Source organism: Glandiceps talaboti, chromosome 7 (genome assembly GCF_964340395.1).
Source record: "Glandiceps talaboti chromosome 7, keGlaTala1.1, whole genome shotgun sequence".
In the NCBI taxonomy this organism is placed as follows: Eukaryota; Metazoa; Hemichordata; class Enteropneusta; family Spengelidae; genus Glandiceps; species Glandiceps talaboti.
This window is the reverse complement of record NC_135555.1, coordinates 10,525,883-10,541,199: the sequence shown is the minus strand read 5'-3', so window position 1 is coordinate 10,541,199 and position 15,317 is coordinate 10,525,883. Positions and strand designations below refer to the sequence as shown.

Genomic DNA, 15,317 nt, shown 5'->3' with positions numbered 1-15,317 from the left:
ATGTTTCACATTAGCAGACCTGGGACCACTAATTCTTTCAGCAGGACCACTGGATTTTTAAGGTACTGGTCCGGGGACCACCAGTTCTCAAAATGATTTGTTCACCCCTGCATATACCCACACATATACATATACCCACACATATACATATACCCCACATACACAGACAGACACAGACACAGACACAGACACAGACACACAGACAGACACATACACAGACAGAAACACACACACACACACATATACATACATACACATACACAAAATGTAATAAGCTGGGTCATACAACAGATGACTGACAGCTAAATAGTCTGGACAAAATGACCCATGTACATGATACTTGATAACCTGGTATATTCATATATCATATGTTGGATTGAACCCATTAATTGAATATTGTGCTATCCTTTCAAAGTGTCTTATTTGCCATAAATTGGGAGACTGGAATATCATACATACTGATCCCCCCTCCCCATCATAATATAACATAACATAACATAACATAACATCATGTCACATAACACAACATAAATTAACAACAGCAATAAACCAAATAGAAAGCACAGTGCCATGCTTGGCAGGTTTTTGGCGTGCTTCAATAATGTTCTACCTTCCATTAATAATAAGCTTTAATAATCTTTGAATAATGATATTATAATAATTACTTTCACATGAAGAGAATTGGCTGAGCCCAATGTCCGTATGTTATAGCTTGTAAACATAAACATGTCATAGTATTTTGAAGTTAAAAGAGTACACATTAGAGGCTTATTATTATGCAATTGAATAATGATGTAAATGAGTTGGTATGTAAATTATTATGCAAATTAGCCACCATCCTTTGCAATCTACCCTGGGGAGAACACTGAGAAAGTAGTTAGACGAGCAGAACGTTTAGAGAATTGCCGATACTACACATTAATATATATTATACAATATCCAAACAAGCTTGAATGAACAGGTTCAAACAAAATATATGGGTTTTATCCCCTGGTCACTCCACATCATCATGACAAGACATATCCTTTACCTGTGTAGTGTGGCGACACTGGGGATTTTGTTGTTGCAGAAATGTGAATAAGCTTAATTAAAAATACTGAGAAACACATAAAAATAAAATATTTGATTACGTATGTTGGTACCTTTACATATCATATCTGATCAGCGACAATTATCTGTTTTCTGTTAATGCTGAAATCTAAGAACGTCGAATCAAAATTCTGAGAAAAAAATAAAAAAATCTTACGCATGCAGTTTCATTTTTCGTCACTTTTTTTTTGTGTGTGTTAACATTTCCTGACTTTTGAAGGTGAAATCTGAGAACACCATATCACATGAAAAATAGATATTCAGTTTCATATTTTGGTCACTCATATTGTGTGTTTACATTGACATTTCCTGATATTTAAAAATTAAATCTCAGAACACTGAACGTGAAAATTCTGAGGAACACATAAAAAAATAAAACACTCAAGTTTCATATCTATTTACATAGATATTCCTGATTTTAGTTGCTGAATTTAAATAAACCTTAAATTACTGAGAAATACACGAACAAAATTAAATCCATGATAAATTTTGGTCACTTAAAATACATTACAGCAATCTACTTCAGAGTTTGTTTACAGTCGTACAATGGTAGACTACAGGATGAGTTTGTAGTGTACGTGGGTGGATGGATAATCACCTTCACATCAATAATTTGGTATTTGTACCGGCATAATATCAACCTGCCATCTGCAATCTGTCCATGTTTAGCCTGGAATCCTTGCTGCACTATATTCTACAGGGCATATCATTTCCTTTTTATTACATACAAAACATGTGTCCCTTAGTTGTACTAATTCACCCAAATATTGGTAGATTTTAGTAGCCATATGGATCAGAATTTGCTACTTGGATTTTTTGGATTTTTAATAAATCATACGAACAATTTCATCATGGCTTCCTACTTGAAAAATCAATGTGAAACAACATTGACAAAGTCCGAGTTTGTAACTCCTACATTACATTGTATGTACAATAACAAACATTTTACACATTTATTAATCTTTTGCCATTTATTGAGTTACAAACAAGGACTTGGCATATGTTGTTTCTTGTTGATCTTTGAATTAGGAAGCCATGATAAAATTGTTTTATAAAATTAAAAATCCAAAATAAATACCCAATCCTCATCCATATGGCTAATTTAATTGGCTTTAAAATGAAGAAGACTATGATTTGTTGAAAACACCTACTACTTGTACACGGTTTGTGTATACCCTAGAATAAAACAAAGATAAATCGAAGGCAAAATGGCAGATTGTAGACATTTTAAATAGCATCTGTAATCTGTGCCAATCCCTATGGCAGGATATGTGTAACATTAAAAATAAAAAAGTCTTCAATTCACTGTCTTCAAAATTTAGAAAAATTTTGCAATAAAAATAATATTCCAAAAAAATGAAAGAAGAAATACTGCTTTCTTGCCCTGGATTGACCATAAAATATTTATTTCCAGACTAGCAGCAAAATACGATAAAATGTATTTCTTTGTCAAATATTAACAAAATATCTCAGCCCTTATACGCTGTTAGTGAAAGTTCTTCACTCGCTATTTTGTGCACAAGATAACACACAAAATACAATATCATTAGTCTAATGTTTAGTTATGTATTTTAATGATTTACTTGTACATTCAAGATTTATATCAAAATTTGTATTATGCTTATGTCAAGATGAACAGATTTTCTGACGAGATATCACTGAAAGTTTGGGATTTGGAAATATTTTGACTCTGTGTAGAAATTTTCATTTGTAATTATGAACCTAGAATCAATGACCAGTTTCACAGATTTTCAAAAATCTAAAATTTTCTATATCAATCTGATTTTTTTTTTGAAATTATTATTTCATTCTTTTTTTTTTTTTTTTTTGGGGGGGGGGGGGAATAAATCACACTCTGTAACTAGGGCTTTAAAAGCTTGACAAAGGTTCAATATAATGATAAAACATTTCCCTGTACACTTTCAGATTTCAGGCCACATAGATTATATGAAATCACATCAATCTCTCACTAACCAGTAATGATGTGATAGAGGAAATTACATAGTCTGTATGTACACAGTGTGCTTTGAATATTTATCAGTACGTGTACACAGACGAACTGTATCACAGATGTGATGTGCTCAATGATGATTATCAGGAGATTTCTTGTACTTTGCTGCAGCCAGCACATTTATAATAGTTCAGCTATTCAGTTTTCACAAGAAAGTTTAATCGAAAAAAAATTTCTTTAAAAATTTCTTTAAAAATTCATTTAATTTTTTTTTCTAAAATATTTCAAATATGTAATTTAAGTGTTATTGATAAGAGTTAAGTAGGTTGTCAATAAATTCAGAAACATTTCCTGATATTGTTATATGTAGCTGTCATTTTTAGACGTTAGTGTATTTACTACTAAGTTTTCCTGCAAAGTTTCAATATTAAAATCAAGGATGCAAAAAGTCCCTGAAAGCAAATCTCTTTTAGAGATTCATGATTTTTTTCAGACATATTTCAAATTTATGTATGTATGTAGTTTGTCTCAAGTGTTATTGTTAAGGTTAGCATCAATAAATTCACAAAACATTTCGAAATGTTATGATTTGTATCTGTCATTTTTAGAAACACCCCCCCCCCCCCCCCCCCAAACAAAAACGATGGTTGTAAAATGAGGAAAGGAAGAGAGAGTGCAAATATATGCTTGGTAATATATACTGTATAGTGACTGGTAAAATTTGGCAACGGTTTATTGATTCTCTTTTTAGAGTCTAATTTTTTTAAGGTGGGGTAGGGGTGGGGAATGGAGTGGGAAGAAACTGAACTCAGAAAACAAGATTGTAAGGTGAACATTTCAGTTGCACATATTGTTTGATAATGTACACATACAGGTTTTTGTGTTCTAAGACTATAAATACATGTATACTCATTTTATTTGCCTCATGAAGGTAATTTGAGGAACAGACAAGTGTGCCTGTAGATTTATATATATATATATATATATACAATACAATGTGTGCTTTGTTCCTGGGAGATAAAGCTACAGAGAGGCACTCTACTGCAGAGTTACATTTCACAATTTTATGTACTCTAGGCGTATATTTTTCGACACTGGATTTATTTTCGCTCAATATGTACAAAGGCTTTTTTCGTGGAAAAAAGTCCTGCTAATATATATTCTATGAGTCATATTTCTATATCCAATTGTTGTGAAATGTGTCAACACCTGAGTATGGCAGGCCAAACGGATAAGCTATTTACAAATGGTGTCTACTTTACCCTTGCATTGTCCACTAAGTTACAGTGTGCCTGGCATGTTCTAAATTACCATTCTGATAATTTTTCCATATGATATGTTTTCAATATGTTCATAATTATTTCTTGTGAGATTGAATGAATTTCCTAATCCTTAATTTAATTCAGATAATTTTTATTCAGGAAATTTGCAAACCATTTGAAAATTAAGCAAACCGTACAATGATCAGACCTCCGAACAGACAAAAAAAATGTCAATATACCAGCTGATGTACATGCATTTTGTATTTTTGTCATGACACAGCTTTGATACTCTGTACAGTGTACTTTGCATATCTATTCTGGCCTATACATCTAATGCATTTAAATGCATAGAATTTCTTCACAGCGTCTTATAAAATGGCAGTCTATAAACGGAATCAATTTTTTGTAAGTCAGTGTACCAAGTATACATAACTCACTGCTAAAATGATTGCAAGAGTAAATCGGCATAACAGATTTTGATAGAGGTGGCTGAATATGGTTTGATAACCTACACTGGTGATGATGAAATTATTGGTAACTAAACAATTATGTCATTTTAAAATCATATTTGAATTTCTAATGAAAGCGATATCACGTGGAATAATAAAAGGATACTGCAATGTCACATTTGAGTGGGAAAAAAAGCTGAACCACTACAGACCATAGTTACAGAATGTGCCCCTTTATAAAAAAATTTTTGAGAAATATAATAAACTAATGATATCTGAATATACAAAAACTGATTCCCGTCTGTAAATGAAAGCTGCTTTGAAATGTCATAACAGACTCCATGACAGCAAAGGCACAAAAATTTATCTTTTTTTTTTTACAATTTATTATTGCTTTGAAACAGTGAATATTAAAAATTTGTTGTAGCAGTCTTTTGTAATGTGAATATTACAAACAAAATACATAAATTTGACGTACGCCAAAGAAATTATTTTGTACTGTGAGTATTGATAAAACAAAAATACATAAATTTATTCGTTTGACAAAGAAATTATTTTGTATTGTGAATATCAATAACAAAATACATAAATTTGTTATGTGACAAAGGAATTCTTATATTGTGAAGATTAATGTCACAAAAAATATCCATTTTTTGTACCACAAAAAGTTGTGTTGTGAATATTAATAATAAAAATACATAAATTTGTTGTACCACAAGGAAAGTATTTTGTATTGTGATTATTAATGAAGATTTTATTAATAAATTTTGTAACTTGTAGTGTGTTATTTAATTGTGTATTTGTGAATATTTGAAAGACTGTACATCAATTTTAAGATAAACCACATGAATATTTTGATATTGTACCTTCATCTATATTTCAATATATGTTTAATGTATGAAACCCACCCTCACCATAATTTATTTTATGAGGGACAATAAAAATTTTCTTTGATCTTGTAATACATAAATTTGCTGTATGACAAATGAACTCTTGTATTGTGAATATTAATGTCACAAAAAAATATAAATTTGTTGTACAACAAAAAGGTTGTGTTGGGAATATTAATGTGATAAAAATACATCAATTTGTTGTACAACAAAGAAGGTATTTTGTTGTGTATTGTGAATAGTCATTATGTGACCATATGAATCATTCTATGAGTACATTTAAACTGTATACATAACTTGTATTGAACATGGAGAAAAACAGTCACTACAAGTGAATCTTTTTATTAAAAGGCAAAAAATGAAAATGTCAAGAATTGACCCCCCCCCCCCCCCCCCGTTCCATAGTTAAACACATATAAACCCCTCCCACTCCACTCCACTCCACCCCATCCCATACTGTTAAACACACATAACCTGTTACATTGTACTTGTGTCAATAATAACTGGAAAATATGAGAGAAAATATTCATTTTAAAAAAAGGACACAGCAGAAACTGTGAAGAAAAAAAAATAAAATAAATTTCCCCTTCTTTTTTATACCTGTATTCTGTGACATATTTATATTTCTGGTATGTAAATACAGATTTTATTATTTACATACTTTTCCAAATATATCTAAAAAAACAAACAAACTACAAGTAAGTAAGGTATCAGACTGTTCTAGACATTTTCTTTCACGTAACTAATTGCCAGCAACATTATGTTCTTAGACTTAACATTAATACACTCTCCTTGTGTAATTCACTGGTTATTTGCCAGGCTATATAAATAAATGAAACACATGTAAATAAAACATCTAATTTTGAAAATTCTCTTTCAAATGACAATTTTACCAAAAAGGAATGTTTTTAGATGGCTGTAGTTTATTTGATGATATACATGTACACTCCGCTTTTCAACAGTATTTGTGGCTGCAGTAATACACATTTGAAATACAGTGTTATTACACAGCGTTATTTCACTGTAAAGAAATATGGGTATTGTGAATATTTATTATGTTTGGCATGCTGTGTACAAAAAACCACTATAAATAGACAGCTAAATATACATGTATATCAATGTATGGCTCATGTTATGATGTATCACTGACAAACACATATTTGACGGCCATTTTGAGTTAAATTTTTCACATTGGCAATCGCCATTAAAGTTTTATCTTGACTGAGAAAGAATGCGAATGACTTGGTGAGACTGAACATTTTTAAGAACCAAACAGTTTAAAATGATATAATTTACCATTAAAATGCAAGAAAATTTTGGTCTGTTTGAAATTTGTCTGTGGATTTTTTTTTGAAACATGGTAATCTACCATGAAGAAAAATCATGAAAAGTGCAAGAAACTTCGGTCATTGAAATTTTTTTGAAGACAGATTTTTCGTGCATGACGGTACTACTACTAGTAATTAGAATTACACATGCTGTGATAATTTCATATCGGAAGAATAGATTTCACATCTAAAATTCCTGAATTTTCTGTGGATATTTCTTGTTACAACTAAGCACTTACTGACATATCTGCTGGTCAACCTATGGTAGAAATAGTATGATCATAGCTGACATAATTAAGCACCAGATAATCTCTACAATATGGCCAGTGATGGAAAGACAATTTCACCATATTTTTGGTTAACAATTCATTCCATTTTTTTCTGTATAACAAACACATCTATGTTGAATGAATAATTGCATGTAATATTCTATACATACAGTGCTCTTATAAAAAAAAATTAGCATTGAAAAAAATCCCATTATAAAAAAAAATTAGCATTGAAAAAATCACGGCTAAAATATCATATTTTTTTCATTGATGAAAAACAAGGGTGATGATGACATTGGGAAAACCCCACAGAAAAAGAAGTATAGTAAACTGGACATACTGCATTCTTTGCTGCAGATTATGACATAATCATTTTACTAACCACCAACCTGATACAAAGCAGAAAATAGCCAGCCTCAATAAACATCCATTGTTACATATCTAAACTCAGAATTCAAAACAGACATATTTTCATATCTATCCTACTTCTAGCCTTGGGTCATATGTAGCATTTTATTTCATTAATGATTTGTGTCCCCTAGCCAGTGACCTTCGAAAATACAGCCAGGCTGTGATAATGTCATTTAATGTAGGTCATCCTAGCAGCGATGACCTTTGACCACTATCTTTATTCTGTCTCCACAAAGACAGTATCTTTGTTCTGACATGCGTTCACTATTCAAGTCATTGTCAAGAGGCAGAAATCATGTGACCAACTTACAATCCTGTCTTTTGTCAGTAGAAAAAACAATCTCCTAATGAGCTGATCTTCCCAATGACTGAATGAGTCATACAGGGCTGTATTATTGATATGCATGTTGTTTTCAACCAAGCCCTTCAAAAATAACTCAATCTAATTCGACCTTATTATACTTTTACCTATTATGATATCAGTTTTAATTTTCACCAAATAATTCAACTGTTTCCTTTTCTTTCCACCTATTATCGGTTCAAATTTTCACCAAATAATTCAAATGTTTCCTCTTCTTTCCACCTATTATCGGTTCAAATTTTCACCAAATAATTCAAAACCAGTTTAACCTTCCCTCATTTAAATCACAATATCATTGTTGGTCATCAGATTCAGTTTTCACCAAATAATTCAAATGTTAATTCCTTCTTTCAACTAGTCTATTATCGGTTCCAATTTTCACCAAATAATTCAAACTTTTCCCATATTTCCACACTACTCATGTTGATTGTTTTCAATTTTCACTAAATAATTTGAAATGTCCTTTCATTTTTGAGATATCCACACACTGTCAGATCTAATTTTCACCTAGTCTAGAGTCAAGCCATGTGGAGATTTTGACCATTGTGACCTAGGCAAGCAGAGACAATAACCACAATTCGAACACAGCAAATTCATCAGATTCAATTTTCAACAAATAATTCAAAATCTCCATTTTCGTTCCAATATTCTTGTTGACTGTCAGTTCCAATTTTCACCAAATAAAGTCAAAACATTCCCTCATTTTCCAAAATAGTCTTTTGATTATTGGTTTCAATTTTATTCAGAATATTCTTTCATTTTCAAGACATTCTATTGTCAAGTTCAAAGTTCACTAAATTATTCAACAGTTTCCCTCATTCTCTACACATTATGACCTTTCATTAAATGTAGTTTTTAACAAACAAATGATCTACACGCTATAATCAATCATATTTCATGTCATTTACAATTCTGATTAAATAATCAAAAATTAAATTAATATCTGAAAAAGAACAACTAAAATATTTCAAAAAATATATACATAAAATCAATTCAGATAATGAACAATAACCCCAAATTTTCAAATATATAGTTCTGTTCAATTTAATTCAAAATTTTGGATAAAGCCCTTTCAGGTAGAAAAGTAGTCAACGATTCAAGCAATTTTTGAGGTGAATTACTACTAGTACAAACAGGAATAAAATTATAGTCCAGTCAGAACAATTCTCTAGACTAATCATGATGACCGGATTATTGTAATTTTGATGGAATTTTTTTTACATAATCAAAATTGACTTTTGGTTGCTAAATAAATACACAACTTGCAAATTACATAGCTGGAATAATAAATAGTCTATTTTTGTTGCTTACATGTACACACTGGTATGCCATAAAGGTATTATTCAGCTCAACATTTCAATAATTCAGAAACAGTGAAAAATGGAGCCAAATTGTAAAATTCTGAAGTCCAAATATCGCGACTCTGAAATATTGAAAAATTTACAAATCCAAAAATCATACTTGAAACAATTTCTCTATTCTGGTTTTTCTGTTTTTTTCAACACTACAATTTTTGGAAATCATCCAAGTTTGCAACGTCAAGGACCAAGTGTGTTTTTTTAATGACAGTTTCTGCAAAAACAACATGGCTGACTTCCATTTCTAGTTAAAAATCCATATCTCTTGAAGTCAGTACATATATAATACACGTACGAGTACCATACATCATCGAGAAAATATGACAAAAAAACCAAATATTAAGATTACACACTTATCATAAAAATTCCCCAGCATGTAGTGCTTACCCTAGTTTTTGCCATTTCATCTACACATTATCATGTGGCCTGAATTTATAGTGCAGAAGACCTTGAAAGAAAATTTATGAGCAGTAACACCAGGAATCAACATTAACATCCATGGTACATACACTTGAAACAATCAAATATGTCTATCAGAGTTTCTATGATGTAGTCTACTTTTATGTATTCTATAACAAATATAAAGGTGTGATTGTTTTGTTATGATTTGGTTGATGGTGCGTATATTTTCTTCTCATATTTCGAAAGTTGGAATAATATTAAATAGTCTATTTTTGTTGCATACATTTCCGATAAAAAAAATTGCAATTACCTGATTTAATAAAACATACAAAATAGACATAACTCATTATTGTACAAAAGAGACAAAGAATTGATTGCATCACCTGATATATTCTGTGATAACGTAATTATATAAAACCCTCACTTTGACATAAATTAAACTACCATTGATTCGACACATTCGTGCTGTAAGGCCAACCTGACAACGCATCAATTATTTCAAAAATTGCCGGAGGCGAAGATTTCAACTATTTCCAGGAAGAATATGGGTATCCATAATTCATTTTTATGATAACAGTTGGCTGGTTTTCAGACTTCACCCCAAAATGGAATTTTTGTGTGTGTGAATTTTATAATTCAAATTTCAAATGACATTTGTGTTGTCAAGTATGTTTGACACCATTTTAGTGAATTTTTAGGTCTAAAAGTGTAATTTACAATTTAAGAAACTGGGCATAATTTTTAAGTAGAAAAATGCACGTATTTTGGAAAATTTTAATTTCAACTTTTAAATCACATTTGGTAGCTAAATATGTGGACTTTTAATACTAAAAATATGTTCATTAACAAAAAAAATCAAATTTTTTGGTGGATTTCTAGTTTTGAATTTCAATTTGCAATTCAGCATCTCAACATATGGATAAAATTTATAAAATGTTTCCAAAAAGAGAAATTTTTCTGGAATTTGGTCTTTTTTAAATATTAAATTCACAAAGTGGTAGCTAAAAATGCTGATTTAAAAAATGTCTGCCTCAAGAGAAGAAAAATACTTTGTAAACATTTTAGTTTATGAGTTTGACGTAAATCTTTTAAACTGGAAATGTGTTTGAGAGTATTAAATTTGGGCAAAATGGGGATTTGCTTACCTGGAGATTGATGTCACGTTCTGTATAACCTAGAGTTGACCCAAAAGGGTAGAGCAAGAATGATTGATAACACATCACATGACCCAGCTGTTTCAATGTTTGATGTTTTGTTTTAGCCACACCCTCAAAACGGTCAAAGTCAACTCACATGCTACTTCAACAATTATGTTCAACACAAACCTAGAGCATGTTCAGGGTTTTTTTTTATCGTTTTACTGCTTAATCTCAACAAGCTGACAAATATTTAGCATCCCTTTCAACAAAGGATCATGGCTATTTTCTTGTTTCCTTTGTTAATTTTACACCATTTCTGAGAAAACATAAACTATCACAAATGAACAAGAATACATCAAAAAATTATAAGAACATGCTTATTATTTATATTTAAATTACACAGCATTTTGAAAAAATTTATCTGGTCACAAAAATACAGAAATTGACAGTTTTGGAGCATTTACTGGTGTCCATAACTAATTTATGCTTAAAATGGAAAATGTCATCTTAAGACAATTATTTACTATAAATATTTAATATTTAAGGAGACAGAACTGATATTATTTTTGTAGTTTTGCCTCAAAACATAAGATGACGCAGCAATAAATTGACTATACATACTAAAATGCATGTTGTGGGGCACTGGTGTATTGTTAAGGACAGCAAGCTTGTTAAAATCTATGCAAGGTTCATTGGTAGAATTTTTTTTACTTTGGTTTCAAACTCAAAAAAGAAGTGAATTCTCTACGTAATTGGACTCTTTACCAGACCCCCCCCCCCCACAAACCCCTTTGTTACAAAAGAATTAAACCCCTCGCAAATCACTCTCTTATACACCAAATTATAACAAAAGGAGGAAAAATCTAGGGTTAGGGGTTTTCAGAGAGTTTTGTGAAATTGACTTTTTACAGGGCTTGAAATTAGCAGGAGTGAAAGGCATACAGACTACAAAATATTATATCTTGACTACCAAATTTACAATGTGTTAGTCCGTTAGACTAATGGAAATCAATGGAAAATTGTAGTTGAAACAGTTCACTTGGATAAATTTGATGACCAAACCCAAAAGTTAAATTCAAGTCCTGCTTTCTGGAATACATTTTTGCAAGAACGCATTAAAAATGTGAAACAGAAAATGTGTAAAAACAGGAACCTTGACACAAAGTTACTTGATCTAATGTTTATAATTCCAAGTAAAAACCAGGGAGTGTTCAGTTAATATCCTGTCCTTTTTTTTTTTTAGCTTGTCTGTACACTGACCCCAAGTAACCCTGTCTTTTGAAGGTCATTCATTCAAAGCATACATACTCAGCTGGTTCACTTTTAAAAAATTTCAATCTAACCAACCATGCTACATCCACTAAAACTGAATGTTGTGATTGTTCACTGTTTAAAAACAAACATTAGCAAAACACATCTATATTACACAGACATTCTTACAAGGCCTTGCTCTGTTTTAAAGACTGTATTTCATTTTGGGTTTATGTCAACTTATTTCCGCAGAGTAAAATAGGCATTGTACTGCCAACAAATGAGTCAGACAGCCTACTCAGTCAGGGCCACAATTCAGTTGCTGTTTCTTTCTTGTTAAACTGTGGTAGTTTCTGTGTTAGTGTAACTCAATATGTTACAAACAAAGAACAAAGAAAACAGAACCATTGAAATTTTTATAAACGGAACTTACTAATTTATATTTCTTAAATTTTACATGTGGAGCTCAAAATCAATTTTACTTAAAATAGCATATATATTTTTCAGATCAATTTTTCCTCTTCAACATATTATGTGTATTAATTCATGACTTCTTAAAAATAATTTGAAGGGAATTTATATACTTGAGAGCCGATGTGATGAATTTTAGTTTCAATGTTACATGCGTGCTATTAGAGCCAAGCAGACATTGAACAAATAGACAGTAAATTGTGACTGAATTAGACATAAATATTTTTATCTTGGTCAATGCGACCTAGATTTTGCCATTAACAAGAGCTAGAAAATCCAGTACTTTTAAAATACTTCACAAAAGATATTATCTTCAGTAGGAGACACGAGCTTAGTTACTGATAAATCTGAAAAACTGTTTCTGAAATTTTTGTTTGAACACATTTAGTTGTTAAATTACACGTAAAAATACAGTTTTAAATAGAAGAGAAAGCCAATATTGAAATTTTACTTCGCAGATTAAGTTATAATGCTCAAATACAGTTGATACTAAAATTTGAGCTGATTTATAGTAAATAATCATAAAATACAATTCAAGATAGCAGGGAAAGCTGTTGTAGTGAAATTTCAGATTGTGCAAATTTTGCTTAGAATAGATATTTTGAAATCACCGAGACGTTTAAGATGTTCAATGTATCCACAAATATAGAAATATTGACACTGATGTATATTTGAGATTTTATCATGATGGTGAATAATTACGAAATAATTAATTTAATTTTTTTTAGCCATTGAAATATTTGATGGGTGTGTAACATTTACCTTCGTCTTCTGGAAGTGCTGGAAAGGATGAAAACAATTTTCTTTTCAATGCTTTAGATTCTTGACGGGCGGGTGATTTCATGATTAGCTGCTTATCCTGGAGAAGAGAGAAGAGAAATACCATCCTTTAAGTCACCTTGTCTTATCTCAAATAGATCTTACATATGATCCTACCATGACCTCTAACATTACAGATGCCGACCTTTGAAATTTACAATTTCAGTCTCCTCCTATAAAAACACACAGCTGTTTTTACCAAATAGAATATAATCTAATGACAATCTTGGAAATGTAAATGTACACTTACAGGCATGTTACACAAAAAAAAGAAAGAAAGAAAAAAAAATTCAACAATGCCAATGTTGTTCAATCAGTGACATTTATACCTGGTAGCAAAAGAACTGAATAAAAAAGAAAAACAGAATTTACGATCACAAATTACCCTATTTCAGCATTGACAGATATTGACATGTCTTTTGATGACTCTCTGACAAGACTACACCCTGCAGGACTCTTGTATGATTGCCTAACATGAACTTAAACATAGAATAGCAGTTTGTAATTACGTCTGGTCAATTTCCATACACACAAAATGGAACCAGAGTAATGAAACCATACAACCTTGGTGTGTTCCAATTGTACCACAAAATATAATCATTCAATGATTACACACATAACACATAGTCTAAATTCAAACTACATTATTTTGCTTTTCAAACTGTGACCTATAAATAAATCACCCAAAAAAACAAGCATTTATAGATAGTACTGATAAGATTACTTGTAATATTTATGGTTCAATGGATATAAGAACTGACTGGCTTGTACATCATAAAAAAAACACACATCTAGAGAAATTGTAGAATTTCTAAATTCACATTCTGGTGTGAATAATTATGCTATATATTCACATAATTTTGTGTTGAAATTTTAAAAAATCAGACAGAATTTTATCGTTGAATTTTTGGTGTTATACATTTTTTGTTTCAAAGTGCATGAACAATGTCCCTTGATTCTGTTAGCTATCAGAGATTGCGGATCAAGATTAGCAGCTTTTCCAGATATTGATAATGAATTACTGCATGTACTTTGCTCATACACAACACAGGGAACAGTATAAATAAGAGAGAAAATACATTATACACTCAGTAACTTAATCAATACAATCTAGACGGATAAATACAAATGTATACAGACATATACATACGTGTAAGTTAAAACACAACAACCATTGTTACGATTTGATTTGAGATGACAAACCCAATACAAATATGTGAACACTGGCACAACATTGCGAAAAAAAAGGAAATGGGAATCAAATTTGCTGTATGTCAATTTCATAGAAAGACTACCTGACAGGTATGCTGAAATCCACATATTTTCAACATCGTAAATGTTTTGTATGTGACTGACAAATGATTACTGCACAGGTTTCTGTTCATCCTCCACTGACAAGGTAACACAGAATGACAAATCCTGACTGAATCACATCAACAAGCAGTCTTTAGGGAAATACTGGAGCTAATGAGGAACCCTATAATTGAGCTCAACAGGAGAAAAAGCATACAGTGGTGGCAATGAAACCAATACGATATTTTAAGCTCAGTACTGAATGATCCCTGTTGTCATGGCGATTCTTAAAATATAAATTGTTGCCATGATGAACTTAAAATGATTAATAAGCTAACATTTATATTAAAACAAGGTCATTGTTGAATATTTCCATTTTTTTTAAAAAAATTTCATTAATATTTCCCAGCTTCTCTATCAATATATTATTGTAAAAATGTAATTTACAACTGTTATTATTAAATATATGTTCACATTTAAACCGATCAAATAGACTATGCAATTTTAAAAACATGAAACCTTGTCATTAACATTATCAAACTGAGCATATCATTGAGTAATTAGAAACAAAATA

General features: G+C 30.8%; 1 protein-coding gene across 1 annotated transcript in view; it reads right to left on the bottom strand.

Moving 5' to 3' along the window:
- LOC144437904 (uncharacterized) overlaps positions 1–10,950 on the bottom strand; it is a 40,639-nt gene extending 29,689 nt beyond the window's left edge. The window contains exon 1 of the mRNA XM_078126936.1: positions 10,916–10,950. The gene's annotated coding sequence lies outside the window, so the exon portion shown is untranslated. The remainder of the gene's footprint in view (positions 1–10,915) is intronic.
- Positions 10,951–15,317: the final 4,367 nt, after the last annotated feature.